This window comes from Seriola aureovittata, chromosome 8 (assembly GCF_021018895.1).
Source record: "Seriola aureovittata isolate HTS-2021-v1 ecotype China chromosome 8, ASM2101889v1, whole genome shotgun sequence".
In the NCBI taxonomy this organism is placed as follows: Eukaryota; Metazoa; Chordata; class Actinopteri; order Carangiformes; family Carangidae; genus Seriola; species Seriola aureovittata.
This window is the reverse complement of record NC_079371.1, coordinates 4694040-4705485: the sequence shown is the minus strand read 5'-3', so window position 1 is coordinate 4705485 and position 11446 is coordinate 4694040. Positions and strand designations below refer to the sequence as shown.

Below are 11446 nucleotides of genomic sequence, written 5' to 3'. Positions count from 1 at the left end.
TTTTTTTTGACCTGCACAGGATGAGCAGTTAGTTGGTATAAAAGGCCCATAGTGGCAAAGAGGAAAAGGAGTTAATGTCAATACACCCAAAGAAAACCAGTCCTACGAAACACAACTATTCTCAGCACCTGGTTCGGCGTAGAGCCCACTTCAAGCGATAACTGCATATGTGTCGTGGATGGGGCAGGAAGTGACACGCTGTCAACCGCCACCTTTACAAACGTTGACAGAGCAGTCGTCTCTGAAACGCATTGAAGGAGCGCGGAGGCGCGCGCAGAGGGAGAGAGGGGAAGACAGGGAGCAGAGCTTCCTGCGAGTGATGCGGATCGTTTGTATGTTTGTCAAGGCGTCCGGTCCCTGTTCTCGTGTCCGTTCTGCTTCCAGGTAAACGCTCGTGTTTTCTCGTTCTCTTAAATGCCGCATTTGTGGAATTGAATTGATGACTCTCGGTTCTATAGGTACCGTTCAGAAAAGCCTTGTTATTAATGACACCGGTGGCCGTTAAGTGAACTGCAGTCAGCCTCCTGTTGCTTGTGCACGTGCTTGCACTCTGTATGTGGACAGCAAGTGTCCTGAGCGACAGTGACGTGACATATGCGAGATTGAACGTGATTGACCGGCATCATGTTGATGGATGAGGTCACTTAAGTTACACTGTTACTGTAGTTTGACGATTGACTGTATATTTGAGACTCTCCAGCATCGGCTCAGTGCTGAGACAAAGTGTGGAGGTAGGGCTGTTGAAAACCATATGAAGAAACTATGACTTAAAGTTGGTAAACATGAACTTTCAGTGCGCAGTGAGGTGCCAGTCGCGTTCAATTGCAAGTGAAGATGTCTTTAAGTCTCTGATATGATATGATATTACTGATATCACTTATAGTTAATTTTATCTTAAATAAAATAGATTGACTGAAGTATCTTTAAAAGCAGATGTTGAATTTAGGGGGTTGCAGAGAAGACATGTTTGTTAATTTTTTTTTTCTTGTTAACTTCTTGGCAACCCTTTCAAAAACTAGAGCTCATGGGTGGGTCGCAACAGTGACTCTGAAAAACATCTTCTAATTTTATCATTAAATTCGACTCTGTGAGGAATGGAATGAGATTAATTTCACTTTTCCAGCTGCCTGTGTGTTGCATATTTACTTAAGATCGCTTTCCTCATTATGCAAATGGAATAAAAATGGTTTAGTTGCCTCTTTTAGCCCTCATTTCCATGTGTTTACATTTGCAGTTAAAGCATTTAGCTGATACTCTTATGTTATTTACAATGAGTCTAACAGCAGTATCATCTTTAACACACTAGATTACCGTGATTACAGTAAACAACCGGTGAAAAACAGCAGTTATATATTGCAGTGACCCAGAAAAAAGAAGGGACTTTCAACAGCAAGAGAATCTGAGACAATGGTTTTCACTGTCCCTGACTGTCGTAGAAGCAAAACGAGCCTCCATAGTATAAAGAGATCCATGTTTAATCCAAGTTTTTTCATTGCAAAGAGTCTTTATGATGCATTTTATGGCTTCTATACAGTTAAGTTGGCATTATGGGGATGTTTTACTGCACCTGACTTCAGCTGCCCTTCATATAACTTTGTGCAAGTTGACTTCTCCTGCAAGGCAGTGGTCATTAAGTCAAACAAATTAGTCCAAGTGGAAAAGAGAGGAGAAAAGTAAAGAGTGCAGTGACCTCTGAACTCCTTGGCCACTGAACACTTGAGTGAGTGTGTGTGTGACTGTGTGTGACAGCAAGGGGTTAACCAAAGAATGCATGAAGTCTGCTGGTACCTCAGGATAATTGAGCCATTTGTTGCAAGGTCACTGCAGAGCAAACCCCCCGAAAAAAAAAAGCCCCTGTTATCAGCAGCCTTGACCAGAGCAGCAGAATCAGGCTTTTGTAACATCAGCAAATGGGAATGCAAGAGTCTTCCCTTGGTCATTTCTACATCTTTATCTTTGATATGGAGCGGTGGAGCAGCCAGAAGCAGAAAACATATATATAGCAGAAAATGCAGAATAGCAGAATAGCAAACTAAATAAAATAATAATAATAAAAAAAAGAGAATCTGGGGTATATTACATTACTTTTAATCCACATTATGCCTTTTGGATGAAGCTATTAATTAATCTAAATATATTCAGTCCTACATTTTTACCTGCATTTTATTTTACCTGTCTCCGATATAAATCAACTTATTACTATTACTAATACTATTAAAACTAATATATGTAATACCTGTAATGTCAATGTGTCTGCCTTATTCTCTTGTTTCAACAGTGTTAGAAAATTTCGCCAACAAGGGAAACAACATGGTTGGTTGAACTACTTTTGAAAGCTAACAATGAAACCAGATGAATTGTTGGACAGTGGAAAGGTGTCAAATTTCAAATACTCTGAATACTCTGACATCGATGGTATCAAGCTGGTTAAAATAAACAACATGCAAACTCCTCTCTGATTCAGATCTCATGATAATTCATTCTTTATGCATCGGATCAGAAAGAATCTCCTTGTCCAAAAGAGGAAGTACAACAAACAGGAGCGGCTGGTGAAACCTCGCTCTAATTGACTTTATGGCCACCGCAAACACAAATTGCAGCTTCAGCTGAGTGTGTGTCCTTTAAACAACCAGTATCGTGGTCGTAAAAGCACATAGCGGAGCTAAACACAGGAGGAAATGTTGAGTGGAGGTTAACAAATGTTAGAAATGGGCATCAAAAAGAAAATTTCATTTGTTGAATTTCACAGAATCCCATTTAATTAAGCATTTTTCTCCACCGAACATCATAAGCAGCCAGTTTTGGTATTATTATATTTTAGAGCAGAACACAGTGGCTTAGCTGTTCTGTCTCTGTTTGCAATTACACACCAACCAGTTCGTTTTTATTATGATGGAAAACAAAACAAGGGAATCATTAAGGCATACCACTGCATTTTACAATTATGTTTATTTAATTTGTGTTTACTTATTTTTGCACTATATATTTTTGGTGTCTGTAAAGTTGGGCCGCAGTTTGTCCAAACCTGGAATTGACGCTGGAAATCTCTGTGTTTCATATCTGACAAAACATTTACGTATGAAATTACATAAAGTGGTATAAAAGTATATGGTATATAGTATATAAAGTATATATGTAAATTTTACTGTTGCTACATAGCCAACGTTAGCATTGACAGCTGTTTATTTACCAGTCTAGAACAAACATTGCGAGTTCGGCATCAACCTTCATTCCTTTACTCACCAAGAGCCGTCTCCAGCCGTGGTAAGCAACGCCAATGTTAACTCTCGTCTCTATTACGTCTTTTCTGCCACTGAGGTTAGCATGCTAACCAACTAGCCCTCCCCTGTTTAGCCACCTGGGGGCAGCGTAAACAAACTGTACACGCAACACTGACATTTTATTACCTTGAAAAAGTTGATATAGTGAATGTGTTGCTTACAATACATTTCCACATTATTGTTAATTTCCGACTTGTTTGTCTGAACTCTGTTTTTTGGTCTCTACCAAATCCGGAGGTAAACAACCTAACTGCTACTAACTGTGTCTGTCTGCCATTTTATGCTGGGCAGGTAGTGTTCTGTGATTGACCTTCAGGACTCTTTCAGGATTCGTGGACAATTGATTATTTTCAGTCGAGTTTAATGTCTCATCTGCACAGAGAAAGTTGCCATTCTCAATGAATGCAGTCTCAAGTGGCGTTACTCTATTAAAAATACAGCACAGTGTGTTAGGTACTAAGAGAGGGGAGGACAAGCTGTACCCATAGCAGAGTGTGTGTGTATATATATATATACATTTTGTACAAATTTATACAAATTGGAGATTATTTAAGTTTGAGACCGCTGTGCTACTTTACAAAGGCCCCACACAATCATTAAATGAATAACCACATCATGTTTGCATGCATTTGCTCACTCTTTGCTTCCAAACCCAGACAATTTCCACATCTACCTTCCTGAAGTAAGATTTAAAAAAAAAAAAGCAAATAACTGTGTTGTGCCATTGCCCACATACAAAGAAGCTGCCATTTCATTTCACGGAGTGCTTAGCGGGTCAGAACCTTTGGGCAACCAAGTAAAAAGCATTTGGAACAAAAACACTGAACCTCAGGATTTAGAAAAGAAGAGAAAGGGAATGAAGACTGATGCCTGTAACTTGTTCTGCGGTGGTTATGTAACAGAAACACAACAGGGTGATATTTTTAAATTCACTCCTGTAGACAGGTAGAGGAACAGACATCACATACCTCGCTCACCTCTGTCATCTTCTCCTTCAGCACATTTGTCATTAATGATGCACAGAGCTCCATGAACTGTTTTACAGTGTTCACGATTCGATTGCCATGTCCTAGATTTCTGGAGATGACATGTAACTCTAAGACGCCTTTCACTGTTGGTTTAGAATCAATTATTCAAAAGGGGTTATGAATTTACAATGAACATTTTGTGTTGAATTTGAGAAGGGAAACTGTAGTGATAGCATTACCTCGCAGCAGCTGAGGTGCTTGTCTTAATTTGCTTTTGGTGATGAAGACGATGGACTAACACATTCATTCATTCAATTATTAAATCATTAATTCATTCTTTACTTTTGGGGATTTATTTTAGTATTTGGTGGCTTGCACTCAGTAGTGACATTCAGGGTAGGGCAATAGAATATCAGAAATGAAGCCGTAGAGCGTGACAATGTTAACATGCTGATGTTTAGCCGGTGATACTAATTAATAATGTTAATTAGCACAAACTTTTGTTGTACACAACAAGAAAACTGTTGCACTTCCTCTTTGGTTTGTTTACAACCTGGCTGCTTGTGTGCTTGAGTTGTGAAGTGAAAAAATAAGACACAAGTTGTAATAAGTCAGAATTATCCTTTGAGGAATTAACTTTCTTAATCAAAATGACCTCTGAAATTGTAACTGTGACTCATGAAGACTAAAAGACTTGCAGTTTCTCCAAACTAAAAGGTCCCATATTGTAGAAAGTGAGATGTCCATGTCTTTTTTCATTATAAAGCAGGTCTGGTTTCTATATTAATACTGTGCAATCCACAAATGCACAAAGCGTGTATTTAAAAACTGTGTCTTAAAACGAGCTGTCGGAACTTCTGCAACTTTGTGATGTCACAACAAATCATGAGAGATGCTCAGAGCCTCCTCTCTTCTGATTGGCTCACCAACCTGTTGTCACTAGAGCTCCAGAGAGAAGCCTGAGAGAGGAGATGTAAAACCACACTGAGATGGTTTTTGGTTCTTACAACCAAATAAATATCTTCTTATCGATCAACACTTCAAATAAAACACCAGAAAAGTGTAAAATATTGGAACTTTAAACCAATAAGTAACATAGCAGAAAGAAAATCCCATCTTTTCATGGTTGAACGCCGAAGTCTGCAGGGAATCCTGATTAGTGTACATGACAAGCTCAGAAGTTAAGGGATGTCAAGGTATCATTGACAGTGACATAGAAGGAAAAAGCCTGCAGGCACACAGGGAAGAACCTTTGCTTTAATGCAGTCCACACTTTAGCTTGGATGTTATTTTGTGCCACTTCCCCACACACACATACAACACAGACACACAGACCCACACACTCTCTCCAGGGACATAAATATTTCAGAGTGTTGTTGTTAGTTCCAGTCTGCTGGGCCGGACAAGCCTATAGCGAAGGAGCAAATACCAGTTCCTCGAGAAGAGAGACACGAGTTCATGACCCATATAGACAATTTAAAGTCAATAAAAGCAATTTGGCTCAATTATTTGATAGTCTGTTGCATCTAGAGGAAGTTTTCTGTGGTGAAATCAAAATTTACAGAATAAATAAAAAAAACTCAAGAGAGCAGTCCAGGTATGTTTCTGTATAACTTTTCTCGTTCTTTATTTTTGTGCTGACAGTGGATTGTCTCAGTGGGTTCAGCTTTACCTTTGGCTCCCATCAAATCAGATCAGTTCCATGACCTTCATAAAAAATGTCAGACGCTGAGTAAAAACAGCTTCATCAGCTTACTTACAAAATATCAAAATGTTCGTCCCTGAAGCTTTTAATAAATCAACTGTTAGATCCGGTCTCTGTATCACAAAACAAAAGAAAAAAAAATAAGGGTTATTTCATCATCTGATTTATTCACTTCACAACATGTAGCTGCACCAGTGGGCTGAGATAGGTCCCCTGAAAACAGGATGTTACATCTCAAGTGTTTTATGGTTATTTGAATCCAGTGATTCCACTTTTCCCAATGCAATTTTATTTGTTTTATACACGAATTGACATAAAAAATCAAGACACTCTTGTTGAAACTGTTGTTGTCACATAAAACAACCTGTGAAGATTTTCTGATCCGCCACATAATAAGTTTTAAACTGCACAAATGAATGTTCTTGATGTTGGCAATACTGGCAAAAGAAGCCATGGTTGAGTGGTGGCAGGAGAAGTGAAGCAAAGTCACCATTGTCAAAGAAAACACTTTGAACACCCAGACCTCCTCCTTCCTCCAGTAACCTTGGGGATTTGCTTCAGTTTGACCTTTGACTCCCATGAAAACAATTAGCCTCTTTGCCTTCATGAATGTTGCTGGATTTTGAGTCAAAATAGCTTCGGTAGTGACTCGTTTCTAAAACATCAACATGGCAGCCCCCGAAGGTGTTTCCACATTGACTGTAAGATCACAGAATATTCAAAAAACCTTATCTTGCCGAGTCATTCAGGCTTAGAAATAAGTTTGATGTATTTATCCTGAATCTTAAACTGTTGAAAGAGCTCTGCTGAGAGGATGAGGCTTTTTTTTCAGTGAAGTCTTATTCATTTCATAGAATCAAGTTTTGACATGCACAATCAAAAATAACATATATCCTGCCATTCATTTATCAGTTAAGTGCATTTGACTTGGAGTGGAACGATATGTCACGCATATTTTAAGTAAAATATGATTTTAGGAGAAAGCATAAGATGGATGAATGTAAGATGGATGTTTACGCAGTGCAATTTGTCAAAGTAGCATAAGCTAATTGGAAAGAATTCAAACTGTCCTTTAAAAAACGTGACAGTTTAATTTTGTTCCTTTCTTATTAGCGGATATATCATGTTTCCCCCCTAAAGTAAATACCGAAATATGCTTCCAAACTCCTGACATATTTATCACCGGGTCTCGCTGATCTGAGGAAAGCTCTGCTGTGAAACACAACATCATTTTCTGCCTTCAAACACTGAGCAGCCCAGTGGCCTTGAAACTGCCAAGTGTGCTCCCTCATTTTCCGAGGGGTCACTCATCTGAATCACGCGGTTCGCCCATCAACTGCTCGTGTTATGATCCTGAGGATGCCGAGCAGTGGAAGACCTGTCCGATCTGACAGGGAAGAAAGGAAAATCTCTATTTACTCCGAAGGGCTCAGGGCTTTACAGCCATCATAGAGAAGCAACATGTTCTGAAAACAGACATGAAACCAAACCGAAAGAAGATCTATTTAAAGATAGAGCCATCATTTGAACGATCAAAACACCTGAAGTATTATAGCAACGTAAGTGAAATAACCTCAAATTACACTTCTTTATTCACAGAACCTGCGTCACCGGCGCCTGTGTGTGTGTGTGCTCTGTAAGTGCATGTGATGACATCACTCCCTGCAGTTGTGTGTGTCCTCTCCGAAAACAAAGGCACACCCGTCTGGCAGTCTTGCATTAGCAGGTTTACCCACGTTTAAAAAATGTTGCTTCTACTCGCTAATCTTGGAGGAAAGAGAGTCCAGTCGTGCAGGCAGCTCTGCGAGTCTGTGAGTCTGCCGTCAGTCACAGCACTTTCAAGATAAATGTCATTGTCAGCATGTTAATGTCTCCACAATGGTAATGCTAACATGCTGATGCTAATGTTCACCATACTTACCATCTCAGTGTTAGCATTATAATTCGCTAATTAGCACTAATCACAAACTACAGCTGAGGCTGATGGGTCAAAAAGTCGATTAGCTTTGCAGATGTTTGATCATAAACCAAAGTATTGGACAAATCTAAATTTTAGCCTGATAATTACAAGAGGAAACATCAGGGAATCGAAGTTAAAAAGTCAAAATTAAACACACTTGAATTTAGTTTATTAAGAACATTTTGGCACTTTGACCATAATCAGATAAACTTCTGTTGAGAAATAAACAAACCCAAAAACAAACCTATATTGAATAGAAATCTACAGAGGCTGACAGGTTTCTCTGCACAGAAATTTATAATCTGTGCTTTCACATTAAACAATCCATACACACAAATGAATGAGGACACAGTTTATAAACTAATAAAAAAAATAAATTAAATAATTTTAGAGGATGAAATGCAAATTTGCAAAATTGACATGTGTTGAGCTCTGTAGGAATCAGCTTGCTTCCAGAGTTTTCTTGACATGAGCGACAGTGTCAGAAGAATAGAGAGAAAGAAATGAACTAAGCTAACTCATTAAGTGTAAAACATACTGTCTGCTCTGTAGGTTTCTTCACTTGTTGCAAGAAAATAAGATTTCAAATACTCGATTACATAAAAAAACTTTTTTTTGCAGTGTATTTGGTTGCTGGGTGACCACGAATCATTTGAATGAAATATTCAAATGGACGCACTAATCAGCTGTGAATGCTACCAAGGTACATGCCAGGTTTGATCGGTTTTTGCACAGCTTTTCATCGCCCACAGTAACCGAAATTGATCATGCATCTGAATTATTTCTACACTTTGTAACTCATGAGCACACACACACACATACACACACACACACATACGTTCTCACACGTACGCACACCTACACAGAAAGAAAACTCTTGGAGTGCCAGCATGTATAAATTGGCGCTTACAGGCCTGTAGCTTCAGGTTCCATGATTGCCAATTATGTTTCACTCAGCCTCCACTCAGCCTCCATTCAGAGGCTGAGTGAAGTGCTGTTGCATGAGTTATCATGGTCAGCATCCTCATTGTTCATTATTACCACATTATCATTCCGGGCGGTGAAATATTGATTTTTCTTGTCATTGTGTAGAAGTCGTTCCCGTGAATATGACGCCGTATTTGCTCAGCAGGGACGTGCACGGACATTTTGAGAGGCGGTGGCTGATTTTTTAAAATAAAGGCCCCCCCCCCGCCCCTGTTTTTTTCTCACTTCATTTTAGTGTCACATCAGGACACACATACACACTCATCTCTCATATGTATGCACACGCACACATGCGTTTAAGTCTCCTTGTGTGACCTACATGGTTTGTTATTTACTCTGACAAGTCAAAATCTCTGTCATTAAAAACGTCTGTTGTTTTCCAGTATTGAGATTTATCTGCTCGTCCCGTAACTCCATTCTGAAGGGAGATTATGTTCTCTTATCATGCTGAAAATCCCTTCAAAAATATTCTGAAATATATTTATAAATACGTTTTTCTATGTATCTTTTTGTGATTTCTATAACTCCTTGTTATCTTGAGAGTCTTATTGAAATATTTTGCTCATTTGGTTTTCCATGACACGGGCATTTTATGGACCTTTCGCTTTGTTGTTTTAGCCATTAAGACTGAGTGCTCTTTGAATGAGCATTGGTCACCCTCTTCTGAACCTGCTCTTTTGTCAAATAGTTAAATCATACTTTTGACAATTTTAGATTACATTTGCTTATTTACTAAACCTTTGGTTAAATAAAAAAGAAAGAATTTTAGAAAAAGCATGTTTGTAACTCTCAATGTTGAACAATTTGAGACAACACCCAGCCCCAATCCTGCACGTCTAAATATAGAATTGGATGTGGAAACAACAGCTCGTATACCTGGATGGAAAACTGAAGGGATGATGCACCAAGTAGGACATAGAATATTTAGATGGAACAGCAGTGGTTCTCTTACATTATGATGTTATCTCCTTCCCTCTATCCCTTTTCTTCCTCTTTTTTTGTCATTATTTTTATTTCCACTGTAAACAATATGAGACACCCATTATGAACCTTTATTTATAGAACAACATTACCCGTAGCTAACCAATTAGCCTTTTGTGCAAAGCAAATATGAGCTCCAAGATGCCTAATTAAACATGGTTTCCATGGGCACAGAAACTGCTCTAAGAATTATATAAACATAGACATTTTCCTAAATCTTAGTGAATATTACAAATATTAATCTCAGTTCAAAAATAACAACCACAAACCCAAATACAAATATAACCTCTACAGTGCCCTTAATGCTAGATAGCTGATTAATGTGAACCATTTAACTAAAAAAACCTTCGTCTCTGCATGGTTTGGGTCAAATATGGAAAAACAACCACAGTAACTTCCATCCTTACTTGCTACACCGCTCTGGAGCAGCAGCCAAACTCAGAAAGAAGAAGACACACAAAACAAGGGAGACATGGACCAGTCCAACCGAATTTTCTAAAGCAACGCTGGTGTTCACAAGCCAAACCCCAATCACCCAAAAGTGCGTCATCACACTCATAATAACACGGTGGAGAATATTTCTGAATATTCACAAAAGAGGGAATAATCATGGCGACTCACGCTGGTCCACCCTCCTGAGGACGATTACTTGGATCGGTTGGCGTTTGGTCGGCACTAAGACAAAAGAAATTGCTGTAATTATGTGAATTCGGCAGATTGGTGAGCGTGGATGGGAGTAGATACGCACATCAAGCTCGGTGTGAAAAAAAAGGAATAAACAGCAACATGCGTTTTTCTGTGGGGACAAGTGAGCTTGTAAGTTGGCTCCTGCTGATACTGGAATGGCAGTCAGATTGGAGAGCACCGCTGAGCACTCTCTAAGAACTGGCCACATAATGTGAGCGTGTGCCTGTGTATAGAGTGGTATAAAAATGTGCTCGTTCATCTGTAGGCCCATGACTAAAGGGTTTATTCATATCTATGAAACTAAAGTGTGAAGTGTGGACCAACACTGCCATCCCCAGAGCCACGCTGGCCTGGCATGGCTAAAAATGACTCCTGATTGTAATCATGTCAGTATGTTGTCCCTTAAAAAAATTACAATGCCCAATCTTATGCAAAAATCTGGCCCGTACTTGGGCCGACATGCTTGTTTTCTTCTGGCCCAGTAAACACCTGGTTCCATGGCTGGAATCTGGCCCATATACAGCATGATTGTCAGATGCTTCTTCCACATCTGGGCCAATTCTGGAGCGCACACCCAGAAAATCCCGCAAGATAACTGGAAAGCCAGAACCTGCCCAGATGCAGAAGTATATGGGCCAGACTCGGGCCAAGGACACAGACATACGTTTCATGCGGTGAAGAAGTGTTCAAAAAAATGTCCTTTCCAAACCACTTCTCCTTGACCTCGATAGAAAACTGCACGAGGTCAAGGAAAGGTGTGAAGGAGAATTCATAAGGACTTAAGAAAAGACAACCTGTTTCACATATAACAGAGACGTGATATTGGAGCTCTGACAACATCTGACAACATCTGAAAACATATAGTTTTTAAATTGTA

General features: G+C 39.2%; 1 protein-coding gene across 1 annotated transcript in view; it reads left to right on the top strand.

The window, feature by feature from the left end:
- The first annotated feature begins 211 nt into the window (after positions 1-211).
- Positions 212-11446, top strand: part of ankrd50 (ankyrin repeat domain 50) — a 52613-nt gene continuing 41378 nt past the window's right edge. Inside the window, exon 1 of the mRNA XM_056382627.1 lies at positions 212-384. The gene's annotated coding sequence lies outside the window, so the exon portion shown is untranslated. The remainder of the gene's footprint in view (positions 385-11446) is intronic.